We start from the raw sequence: 22,191 nt of genomic DNA, 5'->3' as shown, positions 1-22,191 counted from the left end.
TTCTGGGTCCTAGTTTCGACTTAAGTCTTTCAGTGTTCTGCCAACCTGTTACTGTAAAATTCCATTTCCCAACTTTTCTTCATTCACTCCGACCTCTGTTCCCATACTACAATGAAGAGCCAATCGAACCGGTACACCTGCCGCGAGCACGCAGAAGTGCCGCAGCATGACGTGGCATGGACTCGACTAGTGTCTCAAATACTGCTAGAGGGAACTGACATCATGAATCCTGCAGAGCTGTCCATAAATCAGTAAGAGTAAGAGGGAGTGGAGATCTCTTCTGAACAGCACGTTGCAAGGCATCCCAGATATGCTCAATAATGTTCATGTCTTCGGAGTTTGGTGGGAAAGTGTTTAAACTCAGTAGAGTGTTCCTGGAGCCACTCTGTATCAATTCTGGACGTGTAGGGTGTCGCATTGTCGTGCTGGATTTGCCCAAGTTCGTTGGAATGCACAATGGACACGAATCGATGAAGGTGATCAGACGGGATGCTTACGTAAGTAGCACCTGTCAGAGTCCTATGCAGACGTATCATTGGTCCCATAACATTCAAACTGCACCCCCCCCCCCCTCCCTCCAGACCATTACAAGCCTCCACCAGCCTGAACAGTCCCCTGCTGACATACAGGATCCATGGTATGGTTCAAATGGCTCTGAGCACTATGGGACAACTGCTATGGTTACCAGTCGCCTAGAACTTAGAACTACTTAAACCTTACTAACCTAAGGACATCACACACATCCATGCCCGAGGCAGGATTCGAACCTGCGACCGTAGCGGTCGCGCAGTTCCGGACTGTAGCGCCTAGAACCGCCCGGCCACTTCGGCCGGCGGTCCATGGTTTCTCGAGGTTGTCTCCATACCTGTAGACGTTCACCCGCCCAGTACAATTTGAATCGGGACTCGTCCAACCAGCCAAAATGTTTCCAGTCATCAATAGCCCAGTGGCGTTGTCGACGGGCATAGGCGAAGCGTAAAGTTTTGTGTCGTGGAGTCATCAAGGGTACACGAGTGGGCCTTCGCCTCCGTAAGCCCATATTGATGAAGTTTCGTTCAATGATTCGCACACTGACACTTGTTGGTGGCCCAGCATTGAAATTTGCAACAAAGTCTTCGCTAGTCCCGTTCCAGCAGGATCTTTACCCGGCCGCAGCGTTGTTGGAGGTTCGATGTTTTACCGGACTCCTGATTTTCGTGAAATGGTCGTACAGGAAAATCCTCACTTCATCGCTATCTCGGAGATGCTATGTTCTATTGCTCGAGCGTCGATCATAACACCACGTTGAAACTCGCCTAAATCTTGATAACAACGCATTGTAGCAGCAGTTACCGGTCTAACAACTACGCCAGGCACTTGTTGTCGTATTTAGGCGTTGCTGACCGCAGCGCCTTATTCTGCCTGTTTACATATCTCTGTATTTGAATACACATGCCTATACCAGTTTCTTAGGCACTTCAGTTATTATTCTGAAGTTACCGAGCGAGGATGTGCCATCACGACACGCTGTACTCTTATTAACGAAGAATGCAGGTTCCACTCGTGTTTGCTCATCCAGCTTAAGATTTTCTTTATTTCCCTAAATAAGGTAAAGATAACGGAGGAGTGATTCTTATGAAAGAAAACAACCGCTTTCCTTCCACTCTCCGACTTCTTCTGGGCGCTCTAACGATCCCGTCAGTAGTCAAACGTTAAACCGTAATCTTCGTTCCTTTTATTCTCTTGAAGTTTGTTTCCACTGGACAGTCACCTCATATATTTCAGCCTTCCCTTCTGTGTTTAATGTTTGCTTTCCATCTGAACTCATAATGGTCATGCAGCTGCTTCTGTGTTTCTTCATTTCCCTGCATGGCGTGTCTACCAGTTCCACGGTCATACATGTCTCTACAGCTTAGCATTTAATCTCACGCCATTCGTGCTTTGCCATTTTGCTCTTCCTGGTAATTTTACTTTTCAAACATAAGCATTACCTCTTTAAAGTTTATTTATAGTTGCTCCTTTCCTCCAGCGTTATTGCATATTCCCCTTTCAGAAATCAAATTTAATTTCAGCCGTATATCCAATGGATTCTGTGGCCGTTGGCATTTTGCCAGATTTTTTCTAGTGCTTCTTTCTTCATGTTATCTCGCAATACTACTCATACGTGAGGGTAGTCGTAAAGTTTCAGTTATCAGCTGGAAAAAGTTAATTTATTTAATATTTAGTTTGTTTGTTTGCATGTGCAAGTCTCCATTTCCCGTACACTCTGAAATATCCGCAGTATAGTACCGTAGCACGCAGCCAGAAGAGCAAAACTAAAAACTTAATAGAATGGAAATGGCCTGTGCAATTTATTTTCAGATACCCTAGCGAGGTGCTATTGTATTGTGACGCAGGTCATTTCAGTGTATAAAATTGATGTAAGATCAGTCTAGATTGCGATGGTTATTTTATTTAAAATGACGGTTTCGCCCTAGTCTTACGTCCAGTTCAGAACAACACCATCAGCTGAAGCCGACGATGTCCAGAACAGTCAGCAGACCACAGTCGCTAAAACTGTCAGAAGTTACGGCAAATGAGGTCTCCTGGCTGTTCTGGACGTTGTCAGCTTCATTTGATGGCGTTATTATGAAGACAGCCTAAGACTAGGCTAAAACCGGTCATTTTAAATAAAATAACCAACGTGATCTAGACTGTGTTTACGCCAGTTTTATATAGCTTCCAAGATAGCGGTTTCCCAAAAAATTTTGATTTCAGTTTGTACCGGGAGTCGAGACTAGTACATACAAACAAATAAAGACTAAAGTACTCTGTTATTTTTGGTGTTATGACCGGATGAAACCAAAAACGTCTGTGGGTTCTTCCATTTCTTTAGCAGATGGCTCATCGGAACTATAACATACGAAATATAAGTTCAATTTATTACATATATGAGTCAAAAGATTTACTTAACTTGATATAACTGTTTGCCACAGGAGTGCCTGACAATTTATTACTGCAACTGAGCACTATAGCATCACTTGATGCACAAGTTATGAAATTGTTCTCTTTAAGTACAATGTTCAACATTTGAAAAGATACATTTCCTGCTGAGACTTAATAGTTCTCTTGTCCTACTCGATGATGTTGACTGCTACAGCTGAGGTCACGAACTCTGGTAGAGCGCTCTATGTTGACCTCTGTGTGAGGGTACTGCTGCCTGAGAGAGATGGCATGTCACCTTCAGGCTCTGCCAGTCGTCATTGCGGATTGCAGCGAAACATCGCTAGTGTCTGTCGTACTGATGCCCGTTGCCGACTATGGTGTGACATCGCGATCCTTGGACGATAGTTAAATTAATAAAAAATTTACAATTATATCCTTGTATTGCGTTTCTGTTAGTCTTCGCTTAATGTTTCCTTTGTAAACCGCCTCTGGTCGTTTCAACTTATCCACGACTGTGAGCAAAGAATAATAATAGCTATCTTTGGAGCCGAGATCATCTTTCCGTCCAGAATTTCCTGTACCTTGTGTAATTAAACAGGAATCGCTCACAACGGGCAAGTTCCTTTGACAAGATAGTGTACGAGAGTCTCTGCTACACTTATCCTGCCGAGTTCGCGCTCCAGTGCTCCCGCCGCCGACGGGGCGTTGAACTGGTAACCTTCAGCTCTCTCTTCCTTTGAGAAGCGGGAGTTTAGCGCTCCGAAAGCACGCCCACGCATTCCTTGGCTCGCTTCCTCTTGCCCGGGGGGGCGCGCTACCCGAAATGCGCATTCACCCCGGTGAATGTTTCAGCGCCACTGGACGTCTTCATGCCGGAGTATCTGCTTGCTGCCGCTGGTGCTGCCCTCTGCCCGTCGAGCGGAGCGACTACGGCGATACGCGAGCCGACCTCCCCTGACCGCTGCGCCGGCCTGTTAATATTTCAGTCCGCGCCACGATAATGCCCCGCTTCTCGTGTGAGGCCCGGACTGCACTGGCTAACTCTGCCGCGTCGTCGCTAATTTATACCGAGGCCGACTAAATTCTGGAGGGAGGCGGCGGTTACTGGGTGTGTGGGTGTGGGGAAGGGAGGAGAGGGGTACAGAGGGGTGCAGCGGAATCCAGTTGGGCGCTTATAAGCCGTTAACTAAAACGGCCCCCTCCGGAACACGGTGCTCTGCAAGTAGGCAGACCCTGTGCGTTGCCCGCCCTCTCATCTCTCGCCGAATTCGCCCATTTATAATAGAGATATTTAAATGTAAACTGCTTGTCCGCTGTTAAAAGGGGTGGGCTCGGGTGGTAAGGGTGAGGGGTGGGAAAGGTCGCAAAGTGCCTGGGACGCTGAGGACTTTATATCTGCCTAAATTATACGCCAGAAACGGTCTAATTTTTATCAGAACGTTCCGGGGAGCCAGTGGAATAAAAAAGTGGCGGGTCGCGCCGTGCTTGATGTATGGTGCCTGAGGGAGTTCTGCGAGACGTGTGCTAGTGGCTACTTTACCAGCTCGCAGGAGTGCGGCCCGTGCAGTGGTTGCGCCTCCCTCACGGTCTGCCCTCGCCCAGGTGGTCACCTTCCGCCCAGCGTCACTGGTATGCTACACTTAAGGGCGAAAGTAACTTTCTCATAATGGGCCACTGCCAAGTAACACAGCTGAAAGAAAATTGGGCCATATACAGAAAGAATTGCTACGGTATAGTACAGTAGATCAGCTAAAGAATACGCAATGAGACGAAAACAAACGTAAATTTTACTCAGTTACAGTAGTTACGCTGAACTAACCGTGGTTCATAGTGGTCCTGTGGGCGTTAAAAAAGTGGGACGCGATTCTTAATTTGGTGTTTGATTGGCAAGGATGAGAATGTATACTCTGTGACGTGCTCCTATGCCGGCCAGAAGGTTGTGTGAGGCTTACGTATGTTTTATGCCACTGTAAATATTTCACGTTTACTGTTCTAAAACAAAGAGGCATCAGCAATCTGTGCGAGCAGTGCATATGATCCCTGACGCTGTGTTTTATGTAATCTGTGGTAAGCTTGGTCGTTAGTCGGTTCTACACGGCCAGGGCACTCCTATTAGAGGCACAGTAGCCAGCAGTTGAGTTTTGGAGGAGATCCGATATTTCTGAATATAAATTATGTGGAGTATTTTCTTATGGTGCTGAAAACTTATTTACAAACATATATTCTTGCCTGAATGCAAGGAGAAGATTGTTGGAGGAATACGTCAGGGTAACTAATGCTTGCTCAAGAATGAAATGTATGTATGTCAGAACTATTACCTGAAAGTAAATTTTGCACCTTACATCACTAATAATATTAATGAGTACTTTTAATTTGATCGTTTTTTTTTACGTCACAAATAACGCAACAGGTTTAAATGTCTGTAAAATCTGTAATTTTTAGGGTCGTCTTATGTTGCACAGTCTTTTTTTGACAATAAACAGAATTTAATCTATCTAGAACGCTTTTCTTACACCTCAATATATGGATGTCATTAGCTGATTAGCTCCTGTTCTGACATTATGTCTGCATTTGTTGTTTGTCTTTCTTATACCATTTTTGTACAGGGACTGTGAACCACATGGCCATAGGAACCACAGCAATATGCAGTTTGCATCTGAGTTTTGACACTCGCAGATTATGCGATGATTAAAACTTTCTGAAGAAGGTCACCCCACCATCGTTCTTAGTAAAGTTTTTTATATTTTGTAGTGAGCACATTGCACACTAAGCCAAACGCGACCACTAATGGTTTCTGACAATCAAAGAAAAATTTAGTAATGAGTAGACTGTTTCGCTTTAGCTGCTGCATTTGCTGATTTCAATATGCTTTCGAGAACTCAAAACATCGGACAAAAAATAGCATGCCGAGCAAGAGGTAAGCTAATTTCCTTTCAAGTTAGATCTCAGTTTATATTCTTGTGAGCAAACAGTACGTACTCCTATAAACTTGACATTGTATAGTAAGGGGGCGCTCTAGATTATTGCAGAAACGGAAGTACAACTTCAGACAGCCAACATCGCTATTGCGCATCATTTATTGCGATGACCGGTTTCAACAGAGTTCGCTGTCATCCGTCACCAGTTTTTCTGCAGAAGATCTGATGACGGCAACGTAGTTTGCTGAACTAGTCATCACAATAAATGGTGTACAACAGCGATTTCGGCTGTTCGAAGTTGTACCTATGTTTCTGTAGTACATGCTCAGAATTTTCGGGAGTTTGGCTATGTAAGTAGTTTAAGTTACAGTGAACGTAATCTTAAACAGTGACTTTTTTTCTTCCGAGTGGAGTAGTATTTTACTTTCTGCATATTTCAAGTCCCACACTGCGCTTTGAGTTATATAACTTCCGTAACGTACTACAGTACTGAGTTTCAGTTGAACAGTTTTCCCTAAGTACACAATTAGTTTATTTAGGATTTGATTACATTTGTTTTCATTGTTTTAAATTCAGCATTTCACTATGATTAAAGTTTCTTTCCATGACACTGTTCATAAGCGCACTGCAGGGCCAACCAACAGATAGTACTGTTCAGCAATTGAAGTTGATGTCTTAATGACACGTTACACGACAAGAGAGTTTCTGAAAAAGAATATTCAGTATTTCATACTCAGAGAAATTACATAGAAAGATCACAGTTGGCATGGAATTTTGTGGTAGGGCCATCCACTCCTCCAACAGCAATGTTGACAAGTGCTGGACGGTCGCTGGCACAGGTGGACGTATTACAATACGCACCCCGAAAGCACCGCACACGTGCTCGATAGGATTAAGTCGGGATTACGGGCAGGCCAGTCCATTCCCAAATATCCACTAGTTGCAAAAGTTCCTACAACTGCATTGTTCGATGCAGTCGCGTGTTGTCATCCATAAAAATGACGTCAAACCCGAATGCTCCCCTGAAAATACCCACATCATGAAGGGTAATAGAGTTACGGTAACGTTGGCCCCTAAGTGCACCGTGTTCAAAGATTTGGAGGTCAGTAAGCCCATGAAATAATATCGCTCCCCAACTCATAACACCAGGATCTCCAAACGATCATGTTCGTCAATACTGGATGTACCCTTATGGACACATGAACATTCTCGGAATTGTATGTTTTTGTGGTCTCTGGGTCATTGTGGGGGAAGTACAATGCTGCACGGGCGCACTGACGTCCAAGCCTTTGAGCATGTTAGATCCGCGGTACGCTGATCAACTATTAGGCCACCTTATTGCCTTCTTCCGTTTTATTAACTACGAGCCTGTTGCGCACGAAGTATTCCACACTCTCCTCATATTCAAATCGTCACCCTCCTAGAACTTCTTTAAGCGGTCCGAATAAATTGAAATCGCAGGGCGATAAGTCCGAGCCGTAAGGAGGATGATCAAATGTACTCCAGTGTATTTCCTGTAGCTTTGAGACAGATAGAGCTGCAGTGTGGTGTCGCGCATTGTCTTGCTGGAGGATGACCTGTCGAATACACTGGTTTTGTCTTTTACGGCGATACGCAACTCTCGACCTTTTTCAACAGTTTGCAGAAGTAACCAGCATTGATTGTGAGTCGCTCATGCAAAAAATCGATCAGCAAAATGCCTCGGTGATCGAAAAAAACTGTTGAACGTACATTGCCAGTTGACACGCGAGTCATGGCTTTCACTGATGCTGCCTCCCTTTTTCTCCGCCACTCCTTACTGGCTTGTTTGGATTCTGGAGTATAGTGGTGAACCCAGGTTTCGTCGCAGGTGACGATCCGACTCAAAAATGCATCACCTTCTTCCGAAAACCTAGCTGTAAGCCTCTGAGAGACCCTCAGATTTTCGGTCGAAAGTATAGGAAACCATCTGGAACACACTTTACGGAACTGTAGGTCGTTTGTGATGATTGCTTGGCAGCTCCCAAACTGATTCCGACTTTTTGTCCAATTTTTGATGCTATCGCCTGTCGATCGTCGTCAATAATGTTTTTAACCGCACGAATGCTGGTCCGAGAACGGCGATCGTGTTGCTGATTTTTCACACGTTCTTGTCCTTCCTTGAACCTTTTATACCAGGCAGACATGCGCATCCTTGATAACGTTTTATCACCAAGCTGTTCAGTCAACGTTTGGCAAATTTCCGCCGCTGTAACTCCTTTACGAGCAAGGAATTTGATAATTATGCGTTGCGCAGTGGAGGGGTACACACGTTGCTCAGACATCATGAGCGTTACTTACGAAACGGCAGGAAATATCTAACAGCACGCTCTCGTCACTTCTAACGCTCCCGCCTAAGCATAGCAGAAGCACGGGGCCAGTGCTACCAACTGTTGATGTTCAGGAACCAGAATCCCCTTTATATTTGATCCCCCCTCGTATTTTAACTTGTGACGTCAGTATGAATAAATATACTGCACATCATATGCGATATTTATTAAAACTGTGGACTTGGATATATGGCTTTTGTTTTTCACTTCAACAAGAGCGACTTTCTATACACCAGTAGCATGGTATTTAAAACGGCGCTGATGACTAAGCGTTCTAGTGCCCAAAAAATTTAAATCCATCCGTAATGATGACCAAACGTTTGACCACGGTTCAGTTTCCTGTCAGCTTTATTGAGGCACTGTCCTCCTTCACTGTGAGCGTCTTTTCAGATGTGCGTTTGCCCTGACTTCATTTTTATGGATGACAAAGTGCGACCACATCGAACCACACAGATGGATGTGGTCCTGGATGGAGAGGACATTCCCATTTAAACCACACAGACCGTGAGTGCGTTGCGTTGCACGGACTTACTGCTCCACGTCCTCATGCACCAAAGACCATTGAGCAGTTGCCACCCTTGCTGGCTTAGAAATGGAAGGCCCCACCACAAATCTTGGTACCAATCTTGTGGTCAGCATGGGGGCACTTTGCAGAACATGCATGGCCGTCCGTGGTGATCATACACCCTCCTAAGAACCATGTCCCACCTTCTCTAACGTCCAGAGAACCATCACGAATCACGGTCATTTCAGTGGAATTATTGTTTTGAATAAAATTAGTCTTTGTGTTCGTCTAATTCTGTATTTCTTTCAGTTACCTTCTGTACTGTATTGTAGATTTCATTTCTCCGTACTGTCATGTTTCATCGAGCTACTTTACTTGGAAGAGACATATCGTACGAAAGTCCACGCCAGTGTACTTACTTACGCATGTCGACATTTTTTAGAAGGCGAGTTGGCCCAATGTAGCTAGGATAATTATTAATAAATTTGATACCTCACTTCCAGATTTTCGTAGATTGGACGAAGAATGCGTGTCTGTTTTGTATCATAATACAGCACCGAACTCTCCGCTCTATAGTGACTCCAAGCCTTGGCTGTAGTACATCTTCTGCTTCTTGGCAATGATTGTGACCAAGACTGTGACCGACTTGGTCCTGTGTGCCAGACGCTTACACAGCGATTTTTCAGTAACTTCCAGATGAGTATATCTAGCTGTATTGCTTTTCCATTAGGCTACATAAAGCCTTTCTGATTACTGAAGTCTCTTGATAACCTCCAGATATTTATTGACCCTTCTGGCTGTCAGTCCACGTATACATCCAACTTCGCAGCCCAGGGCGTTGACACCGCTATCCCTTAGGCCGGTATTACACTGCCATATTTACTTATGGCTTCATCCAAGTATGTTTCCTTTTTTTCCGCCGCTTTTCTTCGAAATACGCACACAGTGAAATTGTGGTACTAGCGCTTGCAGGGCATAATAACAAGTTGTCGTCCATTATATTTATCCGGGCTGTTATGCCGTGATCGGTTGATGAATTCTGTGTCGATTCCCAATTCATCAACCGACCACGGCATAACAGCCCGCATAATTATAATGGACATGATATTTCCGGCCTTGAAAGTCTACATTTTAGTTGTCGTCCGCCGTCTTGAAATTTGACGAAAAATAAAACGACAGTGTAATACTTCTCTTCAGCGCCATGTCAAAGATCTTTGCCAAAGAAATTTGACTAATATTTGATCATATTTCTTTGTCTGGGTGTTAAAGCTTCTCCCTTTCTTCGTAGCCATGCCACATTTTATACTAATAAAATTTGACAGTCATGGCTAGATAGCTACTCTGCTTACGGCAGGTGAGGTGTGCTACTTTGTACGCTTTATAGCGACCTGGCGGCAAAACGACCGGCAGCGTAGTAGCCTAGTGCTTAATGAATCGGTTGTTGTTGAACGTCAAGTGAAGCTACCTGTGGGTACAAACGTCGCTGACGATATTGGAGTCTGCAACGAGAAGTAATACCATCTGCATTGATACGGTTACTAAACACCTAAAATTAACTGTAATGATGAATGTTTAGTGGGGAATATAGATTTTGCGTAACAACTACGTAGTTGTTATGCTGTATTATTTTCTTGCTAGCACGATTTATCTCTAATGAAAAGTAATGCCTTTTATGTCACAGTTTAACGCTGAAGTCCTGACTCGTACTTAAACGTACAATGACTCTAGATTCTGATATTTTACTGCGCTGAGAACCGTAAGCGCTCAGTTTGCTCTTTTAGAGTACACCGATAAATCATTCATGCCCAGTTCTATAAGGAATCGAACTCCCATACATAAAAGTCTCCAAAACTATACGTCGTACGCTGATATAATTTTGTAGGAACACCAGTGGTATATGACGATAATATCTGGATAATGTGTTCCGAATAGAATCTGTAGTTACGGAGTAATAAACTAAAATGCCATTCCTAACTCTAAAGTGTTTGTAACCGTCATGCTATCGCTTTCCTAGGGAATCATGTAAACCAAAGCGTACAACCTTCAATAATAATTTACACCTCACCAGGAATCACCAACAGTTATGCGTGAGAAGCAGGAATCATGGAAGGACTGGCCAAAATGGTTCAGTTGAACGTAATTTACCATGTTACCGTAAACTGATATAACTGTACTAAACATTCAAGTGTAGTACGAGTCTTGTTTTAACAGTGGGTAGTACTAAAGAGAAGCTGGCCGGTGTGGCCGAGCGGTTCTAGGCGCTTCAGTCTGGAACCGCGCGACCGCTGCGGTCACAGGTTCGAATCCTGCCTCGGGAATGGATGTGTGTGGTGTTCTTAGGTTAGTTAGGTTTAAGTAGTTCTAAGTTCTAGGGGACTGATGACCTCAGATGTTAAGTCCCATAGTGCACAGAGTCATTTCAACCATTTATTAAAGAGAAAATGAAACAGTCACGAAATAATTTAAATTAAAACAGTAGAACAAATCCATATGAGGACCAGGAACTAGATAACCGTTTCATGTCGATTGGAGCCACCTTTACCTTCAGGACAAGGCCGTTGTCCAAGGTGAAAACATAAAATCAGGCACCCGCCGAACATCAAAACAATGAAATTACGGCACCTACAGGAGTTAGGAAAAAAACTTAAGGCTACAATAAGAAAGCAATACAACTTAATAAATCTGCGCTTAACAGTGCCTTCATTCAGCGGCCAAACCGCGTAGACGAGGGCCGCACCGTCCGGTACAACCAACGGACCACGCCCACGCAGCGAACCTGCCAGCGTGGGGCAACGGACAGCCCAAATAGGGTCCTCACACAAACGCCGAGCCCATCAGCCATAAACCAAAATACAGCTGAACTCTGTACCATATACACATAACCAGTTAGTATCTATGCGAACGATAATGAGGATGATTCGCTGCCCAGGTGAACGCATAACCAAGTGACACACCATAACTTGCACATACATAAAGGCTGGCACACACGAATTTACTAGTGATGAAGCAGCCTGCAAACATATACGTATTTACATGTATACATCTCCGCAAGTAAGGAGAAAAAGATTTTGAACTGCTGTGCTTGTAAGTAAATAATAACTTGCTCACACTTATTTTAAAACTATCAGTGAGAACAACAACGCATATGCACAAGTAACTTTTAGACACTAGAGACAATTTTAAGCTCCTTGGTACAAGTGAGGAAAAGAACCGTACGGCCGGTGATTAAGGGGAGTAAGACGTCAAACGGGCCGACTTGGAGCTGGAGAGGCCCCACAGTACACTTTAATTTCCACTGTCTATACTTTTACAAATTAATTCATAAAACTTTGTCAGCATAACCAGGAAGGATTCGGGATTCACACTCATAGCGGTGGAAGTTCAAAAACATAACAAAACAATTTTTTTTTTACATGTGAAGTTTCATCATTTTTTCGCTTACTGTTGGCTGCATTTGTTGCTATAGGTACATTTTTCTTCACAAGTAAGAGAGATTCTTTGATGAATTTTGCACAGCATACAGACCATACTTCAGGTGTATGAAATTCTTGACTTTTCCAAATCTATTAAAAACTGTGGTAAAAATTGAGATAATTAACTACAAAATTTAGTTTTTTCTAAACACAAAGTTTAAAACGTAACAGCTCATTCATTTTTCCATAAATTAAATAGATTCTAGAGTTTCAGACACCTGTAAGTATGGTTTGTATGCTGTGCAAAATTCATCGAACAGTCTCTCCTACTTATGAAGAAAAGTGTACCTACAGCAACAAATGCAGACGATAGTAAGTGAAAAAATGATGAAATTTCACATGTAAAAAAAATATTTTGTTATGTTTTTCAACTTCTGCTGATACGAGTGTGAATCCTTCCTAGTCATGCTGACAAAGTTTTATGAATTTACTTATAAAAGTATAGACAGTGGAAATTAAAATGTCTTGTGGTGCCTCTCCTGCTCCAAGTCGGCCCGTTTAACGTTCTACCCCCTTAAAGTAAATGTCAACTAAAAATAGGCTGGCCTACAGATAAAATATTCGCCTTAAGTAAAGCAGGGTTCAGACTAATGTTTCATAACCTGTAACAACTTGGAACTTCAAAATGGTTCAAATGGCTCTGAGAACTGTGGGACTTAACATCTCAGGTCAACAGTCCCCTGGGACTTAGAACTACTTAAACCTAACTAACGTAAGGACATCATACACATCCATGCCCGAGGCAGGATTCGAAACTGCGACCGTAGCGTCGCGCGTTCCGGACTAAAGTGCCTAGAACCGCTTCGCCACTGCGGCCGGCATAACTTGGAACTCAAACCTTACAGAAGTGACTTAGCATGAAGACCGGGATGTTGAGCCACTACCGGATCACCAAAGCGACAAGCCTCACGCAAAACATATAAGTAGCGAGCTTTATTGCTGATTGATTTCAAACTGTCCGAACTGCCAAAAACGGCCGCGAACAGCAATACAATGTCAGCGTGCTGCCGTGGTCGGAAACAGTCAGTATCCTGAGTTACAGCTTTACGTCCGCGGCTAATAACAGCAGAAGAACACATGGGATTGAGTTAGCAGACCCCGCCGAGTCATGCACAACTAACCGTCCTCCAGCAAAAGGCGGCCAACTAACGCCACACAGCCACACAGCCGCAACTCGGTCCGGAAAGCCAGCAAGCTTGCTTGTGCGGCATTCAGTCGCCGACTGTGTACACACTTTACTCTTTCCCTGCCACAAAAATGCCCACTGCCCTCTGCCCAAGCTCTCGCTGCCCTCTCCTTTCCTTGCCGAATTCAAAACCAAAACCGGCCAAGGAGGCATGACCGTGAAAACAGGACAACACAAAAGATATGAAAATAACAATCGACCGCAACTTGCGAGCCGCTTCGTCTCAGTCTTACTCGATGAACAGCGAACATGTAACATGCTTGTACGATAAACTTCTCCGATTTCGACAAACTGCTGAGACATGAGTTGAAAAGCGTCTTTCACCACTTACTGCGGAGCTTGTGCCCCTAGACCGTATAAAAGAGAATCTGCGGCATGTAAAATCCTGCGGGTGCGTTGATTATATTTCGTTCACAATTACAGTCAAGCGATATCGTACGAATAACCACGGAATTAACGTTAATCTACGAACACATACATATAAAAATGAGTGCAATGGTCAGAGTAGTTGCCTTTGGCTAACAGTAGACTTTGAGGAAGTACCACCGTCGCTGGAGCAACGTACATTTCGTCAGATTACGAACTGTGTCATATCGTAGCAATTTCTGCATTCCCGTTAGATCATGCGGAACTGAACGTGATGCGATTTTTCTCATGCCCAGGCGTTTTCTTCTTCATAATGTGCAGCTCAGTCATGTTCCGTAACCCTGACTCATGCGGCTGCCCACGAATCGTTTTACGTAGCTAACTGCCCAGTAATGAGATAATAGCAAACATGGTGATAAACGTCTTCCACATTTTGACGTCCCTTGTTGAAAGCGTTGACCCATCTTACCACTGCACTGCACTGCAATGCCTCTTAAAGATCTGTGTGACACTGTTGTGCTGTAACCTCCTCTAACAGATTCCATTTTTATCCAACTCCCTTGTCCTTGTTTCGAAAACATAGTGACGCTACACAATGATCTGTTCTTCCCGTACCTGCGTATAAGCGTAATGTGCGAGGGCTATTCGGAAAGTAAGGAACGATAGGCCGCGAAATGGAAACCACAGTGTAAATCAAAACTGTTTTATTTGCAACCGTTAGCTACACCTTCCTGCTACTTCTCTAGACAGCCGCCTCTCAGACTTTGACATATGTCGTGGCGTTCTACCAACTTTTCAATTCCCTCGATATAGAAGACAGCTGCCAATGCTTTTAGACAATTTTCTCCTCTGGACTGCAGCTCGTTGTTTGTGTCTTCATAGCCAGTGGTTCATTGAACAGATATGAATATCAGGGATAGCCAATTACGGGCAGTATTGTGGGTTATCAAACATTTCCCATCGAAAACGCTGCAGACGCATCTTCGTTGCCTCTGCAGAGTGCGGCCGAGAATTGTCGTGTAGAACGAACCGCATGACAGTTATGTTATGTAGATTGCATAGCTTCAGCGAAATCTCTCCCCAGGGCCTCATACTTGGCTGGAGACGCAAATCTCTAGCCAGATTTATGTTCTCAGTCTGAGCTCAGAACTGAAAACAGCGACATGATGCGATCGACGGGCGTACTAGACACAGTGTCCAACGCATCTGTGCAAAGCTTCATCAGATTTTCACTGTGTATTCTATTTCGCGACTGATAGTTCCTTAGTTTCCGAATAAACCTCGTAGGAACGTAGAGTCAATTTGCGTTGAGATAGAGTAGGTGTATCAGGTGTACCGGTATGAAATGAGCGTTTTTTTGTGAATATGAAACACTAATTTTGAATTGAAAAGTAAAAACATTTTATTCAGAGTATCCATTGCTTTCTATACATTTTGACCACCTTTCTGGCAAATTGTGGACACCAGGCCAATAGAAATGTTCGTCTTTTGAAGCAAACCAATCAGACAATTTTCGGCTTCTTCGTAGGAATCGAAGTGTTCCTCAACCAATGCGTGTCCCATTGATGAAAACAAATGGTAGTCGGAAGGGGTCAAGTGTGTTGAATACGGCGGGTGGGGTAGCGGATCCCAGCCAAGTATTTTGATTGTATCCTGAACCAGTTTTGCTTTGTGTGTAGGTGCATTGTCGTGTAAAAAATTTACTTTGCCATGTCTTCCGGCCGATTCTCGTCTTTTTTCGATCAATGCATAGTTCAAATTGATCATTTGTTGTCTGTAGCGATTAGTATTCACAGTTTCATCGGGTTTTAGAAGCTCATGATACACCACACCTTTCTGACCCCACCAAACTCAGAGCATTGTCTTCTTGCCGAATCGATCTGGCTTTGCAGTCGATGTTGATGGTTGTCCCGGATTAACCCATGATTTTTCCCGTTTAGGATTCTTAAAATAAATCCATTTTTCATCGCCAGTAACAATTCGATGCAAAATTGATTTTCTATCATGACTTTGAAGGAAAATTTGACAAATGGATTTTCAGTTTTCCACCTGTCTTTCATTCAATTCATGTGGCACCCATTTTCCACACTTTTGAATCTTTCCCATAGCTTTCAAGTGGTCTGAAATTGTTTGTTGTGCAACATTTAGCATTGCTGCCATTTGCTTCTGACTCAAAGTATCATCTTCATCCAATATTGCTTGAAATTAGGCGTCTTCGAACTTTTTTGGTGGTCTTCCAAGTTCTTACATCAAAATCATTATTTCTGAACCATTGAAACCATCTTTTGCATGTTGCTTCTGATAGAACATGATCACCATATGCCTCGACAAGCATTCGATGCGACTCTGCAGCACTTTTTTTCAAATGAATACAAAAAATTAATGCTTTCCGCAAGTCATCACTTTCTGGTACAAAATTTGACATTGTTAACACGATGGAAACATATGATGATGTTTTTTTTTCCTCGACTTGAGGTATACTAAATATCTTTGACAGATGTCATACCAACCAAATAAAAAAATTAAGGCTCGTTCACAACAAATGTTCCCTATCGACACATTTGTGTCTTAACGCTTATTTCATACCGGTACACCTGGTACGTAACTAGCGTGTGGTGAAGGGGTCTTTATGTGATCTGGTTCTGTAGTGTCTCTACGGTAGTGTTGCAACTATTGCATCCCCTATACATAACCTTTCTTTTTACCGCAGTTGTGAATTCTGTCACCGGGAGAAATGGTCCTCTCCCGGTGGGAGAAGAGTACGTAGATGAATTTCCCTGTACAGTAAAACCCATACACGTGCTTTTAGAATGAAAAGCAGCCCTCTGAATTATTACGCCAGCGACGTGATCTATTGCAGCGGGAGGGACAGTGGACTGGTTTGGATGACAGAGAACGGGGCCAGCGGCCTTCTACAACTGCAGCTGTGCCAGCGTTAGCGCTGAGCCGCGATCCGCAAAGCCCGGCCGACATTCGCCGGGGATTACCCTGCCAGGCGGGCAGCCCCCAGCACTTGCCGGCACCGTGCGCCGGCCATTGTTCTGCCACCTGGAGGGCCGCGACGGCAGAGAGTACGGACGAGTCCCGCGGGGCGCTGTTTTGTCCTGTCCACGGCTGCGCCACGCGCTAAATAAATAACACCGTCGCGGCTCGCCGGCTCCGTCCTGTTCGCCTGTATCGGTCTCGTGTCTGAGCCCAGCTCTTGCGTGCGTGCCTACGCGCTCTTTACCGGAGACGGAAGGGTAGAACGTCCTCCTTTAAGCCATATTCTACTAGTTGCAGTATATCATGTCATCTATATTTAAAGTCCTACCGCAATTTCTGTCTCTAAATTCGGACTAATACCAGAAACTACTGTAGGTCTGTAGAGAAGCGAAGCGTTCCTAATGACTGAAAAAAGAAAGAACCGGTCATTCCTGTTTACAAGCTGGGTCGTCGAACAGACGCACAAAACTACAGGCCTATATCTGCCAAGACGGTCTGTTGTAAAATTTTGGAACATATTTCATGCTCGCGTATTATGTCATTTCTGGAGACCGAAAATCTCCCCTCTTTAGGAAACAACATGGTTCCGAAAAGAACGATCACGCGAAACACAGCTTGCTCTGTTCGTCCACGAGGCACAGAAAGCAATATAGGCGCCCAGGCAGTTAGCTTATTCCTTGACCTCTGGAAGGCATTCGTTACAGTTCGACGCTGCCACCTAATGAATAAACCAGGATCGCATGGAATATCACATTAACTATGCTATTGGACTGAAGAGTTTCTAGCAAACAGAACACAATATGTGATTCTGAACTGAGAGAAGTCTTCAGACGTGAAAGTAATTTCGGGGGTACTACAGGTTAGGTTAGGTTAGTGTTGTTTAACGTCCCGTCGACAACGAGGTCATTAGAGACAGAGCGCAAGCTCGGGTTAGGGAAGGATTGGGAAGGAAATTGGCCGTTCCCTTTCAAAGGAACCATCCCGGCATTTGCCTGAAACGATTTTAGGGAAATCACGGAAAACCTAAATCAGGATGGCTGGAGACGGGATTGAACCGTCGTCCTCCCGAATGCGAGTCCAGTGTGCTAACCACTGCGCCACCTCGTTCGGTGGGGGTACTAAAGGAGAGTGTTATAGGACCACTACGTTTCAGGATATATGTAAATGACCTAGTCGATAAAGTCGGAAATCCCATGAGGCTTTTCGCAGATGATGCTGTTGTACACAGAGACGTAGCGACGCTAGGAAATTGTAGCGAAATGCAGGAATACATGCAGAGCATCGATGCTTGGTGCGGGTAGCGGTAAATGACCCTCAATATAAAGAAATGTACGCATGGCGAATACACAGAAAGGCCAATTATTGTACGATCATACGATTGCAGAACAATCATAGGAAACAGTTACTAGCACAACAACCTGGGATTATGAATAAGTGGGTTCTGAAGTGGAACGGCCACATAAAAATAATCGCGAGTAAGGGAGATGCTGAAATTCATCGGAAGAATCCTTAGGAAGTGTAGTCCGTCAACAGAGGCAGTAGCTTACAAACCACTCGTTCTACCAGTATTTGAATATTGTTCATCAGTATGGGATCCATATAAATCCTAATAAAATTCTAATCAAATTAGGACTAATAATTAAAAAACCTATAGAAAGAATAAACATTAAAACAATAACAATAAAACGATTTATATTTTTTTCTCCCGATATATAATCCTCTCTATAATAAATAACCAAGGAAGAAATATATATAACAAAAGACATAAAAATAAGAGACATTCAATCCAAAATTAAAGTCATAACAACCATAGAACCATTTAAATTAAAAAGTTATCATTCAACAAAAACTCTATAATCAATTATTAAATAATAAATACCCAAAATAAAAATTATAGTTCCAGAAAAAAATAAAGAAAAAAAAACTCAAAGAACAAATAGAAAATAAATTCACGGCCTAAGATGAAAAATTCATATCATTGATTCCACAAAACAACATTTTTAATTAAAATAGATACGACTGATAGAGAAAGTAGAGAAGATCCAAAGAAGAGCTGCACGCTTCGTTACAGGTTTATTTAGTAGCCGCGAAAGCTTTGTAGAGATGGCCATCCAACCCGAGTGGCAGACGCTGCAAGAGAGCGTTCCCCATCGCTGCATGCTCTGCTGTTAGAGTTCCTAAAGTGTATGTTCCTAGAAGAGTCAACCAAAATAGTGCTTCGTCCTACGTACACATCGCGAAATGTCCATCAAGATATAACTGGAGTGATTCGTTTCCATACGGAGGCTTTCCAGCAATCGTTCTTCCAGCGAACCTCACACGACTTGAGCAAGAAAAGAGGGAAGCAATTCTGGTGCACAAAGCGCCCTCCACCGCCCACCGCAAAGTGGCCTACTGAGAATATATGGATATGCGGAAGCACTGTTGGGATTTCAACACAGCTTTCATTAAAAAGTAGACTGATGATGAGGAAGGGTTGTGTATATAATTAATAAGTATCTCGTGCAAACTGGCAGAATACTTGCAACTGAAGTTCCTCTTCGCTGAGAAAAAGATGGTACTGCCATCAGGCATACTGTAGAGTGCTAGAGTTTCTGGAAATCATCCGTATATATTTTGGCGTCCCATGGCACGTTTTACTGTCTGTATGTGAAGGCTTTTCTCAGGAACGTCTGCAGGGATTTTGATACAGTTTTCACTTACAGATGCACTCACAAAGAAGGTTAAGGGGACAGCTGTTCAAGGTCGCGCTAATGCAGCGCCAGGCCAGTACAAGCTATAGTCGCCGGGAGATCGGTGAGAGCTACTGCAACATCCTAAGTGACATACCCTGCAAGACATATCATATGTTAAGCTGGTAAGAACATATTTTTTGGTATTGAGGTAATGTTTAAGGGGCGTGAAGGGAAATAAGTCCCACAGAAAATGTATCTCGTGTGGGAGTGGCGCTGGAGCCGTAGCTTGCTCCGCCGAACTCCACGGCTGTGATGTGAAGGCGGACAGTCGGGCAGACAGCAAGTGTTCGTAGGACAGCTCGCGCCGAACCGCCGCTGCAGTCAGGTGCACCACTTAAATGTTGAATAGAAAATATTCGTGCCTCCTTACGAATTTCCTGTTGTGTGCTGCTTAAATCGTTTAAGTTACATTAAATGGATGGTTTAGACTTACCTACTGCTGTTCTCTCAATATCAGTCACAAATCGATGCAGTGGGCCACAAACAAAATTACCACTATTCCAGGCAAGTCATCTGAATGTAGATATTTGTCGTACAAAGCCCAGGCGGCATTTCAGTTGATTATCAAGAGACGGTTCAGGGAAACGAAATCCTACGATTTTTGACGCACCATGCGAATGGCCTGTTGATATTTTCTGTAACGCCTCGGTGGTACGGTTCCTACCTGCACATTACCTGCATCTATCTGTGAACTCGTAGCAAATCGCCGGTAGGAAAGCCAGGCAGAATCCTACCGTACTGCAACTCGCACCGGGCTGCGTACAACGTAACTATTCCAAGAATCGGGAAAGCTCTTAATTTTGAATGAAAGATGGAAACATTGACAAAACTTCGGTATATTCTAAACCTTGATAATGTACACGTTCACTGCCAAGCCCGTGCTAATCTTAACATAGTCATGCACAAACCCTCTCATTCCCCAAATCGGAACAGCTGCTAAAAACGGATTTTTCTTAAATGAGAATGCTCGCCATACTATTAAGTTTCTCGGTGTATCATGCACTCAAGTTTTTAGTCACCGATCTGCTCAATATGCCACTCGGAAATACTGTCTTTTCTCATACACAAAATTACTTAAAAAATCTGTACTGTCTAAAAAACACACCGGAATAAATGTGCCTTCACTTTAAAACACTTTTGAAACATGTAGCACAACCAAAACCGACAAATTATAACTTCCTTCTGAGCTCATACTACACAAGACCGTACCATTGAAGGTGTGGGCTCCGACTACTTAGATTTCTGTAAGCATTCTTCATCTCCAAGAGAAAAGACGCTTGAAGAATACTCCTTTCGGAATGGTCAGTTTTCTTTAAGACCAATAGAAAAACATTATTCTCCCGCCTTAGTCCGCGCTTTTCATGACTAAGCAATCAAAAAATAACACAGTGTCGAACTGTACTTCTTCCCGAAATAAATATTTAACATTCTTATACTTTGTTTATACTTTACGCTATTAACTATTTTCATTTGCACTCGAATTAATTTTCCAAACTTACGTAACATATTATGATATAAAATTCCCTGTTGTCTGCATTCACACTCTCTTAAAACTTTCCCACACTAGTTCGTACAGCATGCAGAAGTAGAACAATGATGTACATATTTACTTTAGACCACATTCATGCATCATTCACACTACTAAAAGCATATACAGAACTGTACGAAAGTAAATAAATAAAAAAGCCTTCAAGAAATAGACCGAACAATTAAAAAAAAAAAACATTCTCTTGACCTGTTTCTTGAATGTCTCTGTGCACTACTGTCCTCTAGCAGATGAAAATTAAATCTACGTACTCGACTGAACCCGCTTCAGACCATCTGTCACTGTGCACGCACGAGTCATTCTCCCAGTACAAAGGCTCCAGAGAGGAGCGATATTAAGACGCCACGCCTCACACCTTATGACGCTGGTCCCACAATATGAAGCAACGCGGGATGAATGGCGATGACATGCTCATAAGGTTCAAAGCACAGTACGCTAGTTTCTCGGATAGGGATGTGAGCCACTCGGAGGCTGAAGTCGCTCAATGTTCAATCAATGTTCGTGTGGAACACAGACTAGTCTGCCTCTGATTTTAAGGCAGATGTCAACAGTCGTTCAGGAAAATGCTGTGCTAGGTCTCTATCTACACATCAGAAAATAGTATACACAACTAGTTAAAATACGACAACGTGCACAACGTAGTTTATATGATTCACAGACAAAGACGTGAATTGAAGTTCGTGTTAGGGAAGGCATGAGATAAGGGCAGTCCATGCAGCTGTACTGCTACGGTACTGTAATGGCTAATACACCTGCCTAGTAAGCAAGGAGACGCAGGTTCAATTGCTGGGTGTGTCAAAAATATTATTTCATTTCTTCAGCTTCCATCATTATCAAAGACAAACGTTGCAAACGGCTACCCTCCCTTAGGTTGACTGACGACTGTAGCAACACAACGAGCCTTCAGGAATAAAGCAAAGATTAAATAAATTTGCCATATTGTGAAAACAGCGTATCTGTACAATGCGGTGAGAGAGAGGCAGATTATGATTCCTATTTAAATTTTATTCGTTATATTCCGTAATAATGTGTCAGCCAAACCTGTTTGGTCAAGTATCAATAGGTTCCCTTCAAACAGTAAGTTGCATTAACTAAACTAAACTCCGTCCGAACAGGCCTTGGAAAACCCAACGGCACCGACCGGCCGTCGAGTCAACCTCAGCCCACAGGCGCCACTGGATGCGGGAATGGAGGGGCATGTGGTCAGCACACCGCTCTCCCGGCC

Source organism: Schistocerca serialis, chromosome 8 (assembly GCF_023864345.2).
Source record: "Schistocerca serialis cubense isolate TAMUIC-IGC-003099 chromosome 8, iqSchSeri2.2, whole genome shotgun sequence".
Lineage (NCBI taxonomy): Eukaryota > Metazoa > Arthropoda > Insecta > Orthoptera > Acrididae > Schistocerca > Schistocerca serialis.
This window is presented reverse-complemented; position numbering follows the sequence as displayed.